The following is a 6,000-nucleotide window of genomic DNA, read 5'->3' as shown; positions in this document are numbered from 1 at the left end:
TAACTAATTGGTGTCCAGATCGACGTCAATAGTGTCTTTCACCCGTATCGGTGGTGGCTTAACATTAGTATCAGTTGGAGACACCACACCAACCTGCGGTAGTTAAACTTGGTGCTAACGTGTGTAAGTACCGGTTCTAAAGCAACCGGTACTGATATTTTGGGATGGAAGTGCCGTTCTCTATTAGTGTATGGCACTGGGGTAATTAATCATGACCGCGAGTTTAATCGCCAAACCTTTTCGATCCATTACGTCAGCAGTCAGCTGGACACCTCCGAGCTTCCAGAGAACCATATGTTGTACACGTTTTGGATGCTATATATGCATGATGCAGGCTGCCGTTGTTAGAAATATAGACATTTTCCATATCATTTTAATTCCATAAATTAACATTATGATGATGACATATAAAATATGTTTAATCATAGAAATCACTATCTCAAATATATCCATAACAATATGGATCAAGAGAACATAAAGCATATGAATCATATCTCTACAACTATTAAGAGTCATCTGTAGACTGCCCCCGCTCTCCCCTGCCTCCCGCGGATCCCGTCGCCCGCACGTACCCAGCCGGGATTCCCCGCCCAACGCTCGCGCCCGCAACCACCCAGCACGCGTGACCCGCAAATGCCGCTCCTTACGACCGCCGCATCCCCCGCCGCGAAACCTCCGCCGCGAAACCCCCGCCGCCCACACGCACGCCGGCCGTCGCGATGCATGCCCGCGCCAAGCACTCCCCCGCCGTCATCGTCTAGCCGCGGCACTGCGCGCCGCGCTGCCCGTCGCGGCGGCGTGGCTGCACCCGCGCGACAACACGCGCGGGATCCTGCTCGCCGTCTGCGACGTCGCGCTCCTGCTGCGCGGCCGACGCGGCAGGGCGGGGCTGCGGGCGAGGGTGCAGTCCGCCTACCGCTGCAAGTTCTGGCGGAACATGATGCGCGCCGCGCTCACCTACGAGGAGTGGGCGCACGCGGCGCGTATGCTGGAGCTCGAGGCCGCGCCGCGCCGGGCCAGCGACGCCGACCTCTACGACGAGGAGCTTGTCCGCAATAAGCTCCGCGAGCTCAGGCACCGGCGCCAGGAGGGATCGCTCAGGGACATCGTCTTCTGCATGCGTGCTGACCTGCTCAGGAACCTCGACAATATGTGCAACCCCGAACTGCACAAGGGGAGGCTGCAGGTACGTAATGCTCTGCCATCGCAAGGATCGAAAGAAATTTCGACGCACTGCTCTTTGAGACACCATATGGTTATGGTTTTGCTAGGATGGATGAAGGGGTGCGTCAATCTAAGCTAATTTTATTATGTACTTTCAGTATTGGACCACTCGTTTTAGCATAGCAGACTCGTGACTCTAATGGGGGGATGAACAACTCTCATCTGCACATATGTGGACTTGACTAGGCAGATTCCGCTCTTCATTACTGAATATGGAATAGGATTGAAAACTAGAACAAGTAACAGTAGTTATTTGTCATGATCCTTTTGAGTTATAATAAGTAATCACATATTCTATCAATTAAGATCTGCAAAACCTTTAGCCTACATTTTCTACAAGTGACAATGACAATTGCATTATGAATTTATTGCATCTTTGGCACTTCTTTTTGTCAGGATGTTGTGTTTGCACTTTGTAGTTGTTCTTTTATTCCACCCAGTGTTCAGGTGTTAGAGCTTGTAACACTATTGTAGCACTATGTTGGTAATTAACTTATTTTTTTGTAATGTTCTTGCTCGCCAGGTGCCTAGACTCATAAAGGAATACATTGAGGAAGTATCTACTCAACTGAAAATGGTTTGTGATTCTGATTCAGACGAGTTGCCTCTCGAAGAGAAACTCGCATTTATGCATGAGACAAGACATGCCTTTGGTAGAACAGCCTTGCTGCTAAGTGGAGGTGCTTCATTAGGATCCTTTCATGTGGGTGTTGTTAAAACCTTGGTAGAACATAAACTTCTGCCAAGGATAGTTTCAGGATCAAGTGTAGGCTCAATAATGTGTTCTATAGTAGCAACAAGATCATGGCCTGAGCTGGAGAGCTTTTTTGAAGAGTGGCATTCCCTGAAATTTTTTGACCAGATGGGTGGAATCTTTCCTGTGGTTAAAAGAATTTTGACGCATGGCGCTCTTCATGATATAAGACACTTGCAGGTGCTTTTGAGAAACCTTACCCGCAATCTGACATTTCAAGAAGCTTATGACATTACTGGTCGGATTCTTGTTGTCACTGTGTGTTCTCCAAGGAAGCATGAGCCGCCTCGATGCCTAAACTATTTAACGTCACCTCATGTTCTTATCTGGAGTGCAGTAACAGCTTCCTGCGCTTTTCCTGGACTTTTTGAGGCCCAAGAATTGATGGCAAAAGATAGATTTGGTCAAACCATTCCTTTCCATGCTCCATTCTTATTAGGCATGGAGGAACGAACTGTTGCTCCAACCCGCCGCTAGAGAGATGGGAGCTTAGAAAGCGATTTACCCATGAAGCAATTGAAGGAACTATTCAATGTGAATCATTTCATAGTAAGTCAAGCCAATCCTCACATAGCTCCACTATTGAGACTAAAGGAAATCATCAGGGCTTATGGAGGCAGCTTTGCTGCCAAGGTATGTCAAATAGTTTCTCCTTGTATTCTTTTTATTGAGTTTGGCTTATTTCCTCTTAGAATGCAGAAACACTTTTTATTGGACATGCTTCAGTCCATGTAAAACATGAATATATTTCTTCTTTTGCCTACAGTTGTCATATCATATGACATGCCTTCCAACACACCGGTAATGGTAGCATGTTAATGACTAAGTAGCATAACTTACCACTACACTGCTAGAATTATTTGCTGCAAATAATAGATGGATACTCTAGCCAGATAGTTCATTTTACCAAAATATCATCCGCAGGCATGTTATCATGCACTAATACGTGTTTATTATTTCTTGTATTTAGCTTGCTGAACTTGCCGAGATGGAAGTTAAACATAGGTGTAATCAAGTTCTGGAACTTGGATTTCCTTTAGGAGGATTAGCTAAACTATTTGCTTAAGATTGGGAAGGTGATGTTACAGTTGTTATGCCAGCCACTCTTGCGCAGGTGTGCAATGTTTCTTATTCTCTCCTTGCATGCAAATGTTCTTTTCACATTATTTAAATAAGGCCAATTATTGACACAGTAAACTTACACATTATATCTTTCCCACTATCAACAGTATTCCAAGATGATACAAAACCCGTCTTATGCTGAGCTTCAGAAGGCTGCAAATCAAGGTAGGAGATGCACTTGGGAAAAGTTATCAGCCATCAGGGCAAATTGTGCTATTGAGCTTGCACTGGATGAATGTGTTGCCCTCCTAAACCACTTGCGTAGGCTAAAGAGGAGTGCAGAAAGAGCATCCGCATCGCAAGGATATGGTCCAGTAATCAGGTTCTGCCCATCTAGGAGGATTCCATCCTGGAATCTCATAGCGAGAGAAAATTCAACTGGTTCTCTTGATGAAGAAATGCTGGAATCTCCTCATACAAATCATCAAGGACCTGGAGGAGTTGCTGGAACATCTACTAGAAATCGGTATTTTCAGAGAAATGCACACGAGAGCAGTGACAGTGAATCTGAGAGTATTGATTTACACTCTTGGACAAGAAATGGTGGCCCTCTTATGAGGACAGCCTCAGCCAATAAATTCATCAGCTTCGTTCAGAATCTTGAGATCGACACAGAATTCAGAACAATTCCATCGAGGGAAAACCTAACTGATCTTGTGACACCAAATGCTGGTAGCTTGGCAGCTCATGCAGTGAATAGAGAAGCAACCGATAGGAGCTTGGACATTTCAGCTTTAGATATCCATGATACCGCTACCCCTAGATCGACATTTGGCCGTTCAACAAGCATCGTTGTTTCTGAAGGTGACTTGTTGCAGCCTGAAAAGATTGAAAATGGTATTTTGTTTAATGTTGTAAGGAGGGATACTCTGCTGAGGAGGTCCTTCGTTGACGATGACATGACTAGGTCCGCTTGGGACATTGTGCAGTCGTTTGCTCCCAGGGAACAGGGAAGTGAACCGGGAGAGCGTGTGGACACTCGTTGCAATTCGGACACAGAGGAAGAGAGTGAGGCTGAGGATGGGGTGGCAGCTGTGGAGAGCGAGCTGAAAGAGTTGAGGATAGGAGAGACCTTCGAGGGGCTCACTGGAACTTCTTCATTGTCAACGACAAATGATGATGATGCGTCCAGTACAACCACGGAGGCCATGTTCATCATCTCACTGAATGGCAAGTTCAAGCGTAAGATTAAGTCATGGATGCGTGGTGCTCTTCTGGGAAGCGGCTCATTTGGGATGGTGTACGAGGGGATCAGTGAGTAAGTGCCAGTGCTTTTGAATATTACTTTGAGCTCAAATTGTTTGCATAGTTACTTTGTTACTCATCAGACACCGCAAAATATATGGCATCCTTTGGTCTAATATGGCATATTTATAAGTTGTCCTGTTATTCAAACTTAGTCCAAATAGCCCTTTGTAACAAGCTTGAACAGCTCTTCCATCTGGCGCCTGAGTTTTCCTCCAGTAATGTTTTAGGTAGTGACGAGGACGTTATATTTTCGCAATTTATTTAGTGTATATGTAGTGAATCGAACTAAGATTTCATAGCTTGGCAAGGAAATTGGAATATGGGTCATAAAGTTTTCACATTGTGGAATGAATATTTTTTATTTATAGAGAGCACACCTCAAATTGGCACATTAAAAAAGATGAAGGTGTGGTTAACAATAGGTTCTTTAGTAACCTCTTTTATGTGCAAAGCACTAAGAATGCACTGACCGACATATCAAAATATGCCAACCAGATTGGGAATTCGTTTTTTTAATGTAGTAGTATAAGCATATGCCAACCAGAGCAAATGGACTTTAGTGATGTCGCCTGCTGAAGCAAACAACATAACCCATCTTTTAAATATAAGTTAGTGTGGGTGAAATGTAGGAACCTATATCTTTTAAATCAGCTCCTGAGGGCAATGTATGCAGTACTTGATATGGTCTCAATTGCCTTTTAACGGATACAAGCATATATACATTGTAGCTTCATTGATTCACATTGTCTCGCTTGATTTATAATGCAAAATTATTGGTCGAAACCAAAAAAAATCTAGGATGTCCGTCTTGGAGCTTTGCGAATTGTACTGGTAATAAAAACCTCACCAGTCGCCTCCTCGAGGCGGTGCTACATGGTTGGTCTGTATGATGTGCTGGTATTTCAGCCCATTTTTGTTGAATAACTGTTTTTATTTACCAGCAGAAAATAAATTATTGCTTATATATGGCTCTCACGTCTGAACTCATTCGGCAGGTCATCAAAGGATTGAAGCCAATAGAGCGTTGTTTGCTCCTAAAGTTTGTGGCGAGGTTTTGGTCTTAGTAGTCTTTGCTTTCAGTTTAGAGATGATCTGTCTACCGCACTTAAATATTGGCGTTGTAGTCATTTGTTGTTAGCTGATTCCACTACCACACATGGAATTGCTAAGGTTTTAAAATCAACTCAAATTTAGGCAATAAAGAAAAGATTATCGGGTTGGTTTTGTATAGCTGAGCATCACTACAACTGACAGTGAATTATTTTTGTGGTACAAGTTAAATTTCTCATGTACTAAATATTTGTGTTGCAGTCAACCAACTGATAAACCATTCAGGACTGAACACATGAGGCGTCTTGAATTTGCCTTCTGGTTCAAGGTAAAACTCTTCAAATTTTTCTACATTTATGAATGCACTCTCGCTAATAGTTATGTTGTGATTCCACCAGGTAAGCACGCCACCGCGACGTAGCGGTGGGAGGAGGAGCAGGATAGGGAGAAGCGAGACCCACAAGCGCTGGCTTCGACGAGAGCTGGGCATAACCAATGATGTCACGTCGCTTTTGCAGGTATCTGACCATAATTTGCTCGATTTGGTTGTGCAACGAGATCATGATTGGATTTTTTTTCTTTTTTGTGCCTGTTTGATTTCT

General features: G+C 44.0%; 1 pseudogene across 1 annotated transcript; it reads left to right on the top strand.

The window, feature by feature from the left end:
• Positions 1-889: 889 nt before the first annotated feature.
• Positions 890-4,435, top strand: LOC103634809 (triacylglycerol lipase pseudogene; annotated as a pseudogene). Its single transcript, NR_161230.1, has 4 exons — positions 890-1,186; positions 1,748-2,611; positions 2,949-3,092; positions 3,208-4,435. The product of NR_161230.1 is annotated as a triacylglycerol lipase pseudogene (transcript).
• The last annotated feature ends 1,565 nt before the right edge of the window (positions 4,436-6,000 follow it).

Source organism: Zea mays, chromosome 1, assembly GCF_902167145.1.
Source record: "Zea mays cultivar B73 chromosome 1, Zm-B73-REFERENCE-NAM-5.0, whole genome shotgun sequence".
In the NCBI taxonomy this organism is placed as follows: domain Eukaryota; kingdom Viridiplantae; phylum Streptophyta; class Magnoliopsida; order Poales; family Poaceae; genus Zea; species Zea mays.
Note: the sequence above shows the minus strand (reverse complement) of the source record. Positions and strands in the feature narration are given on the sequence as shown.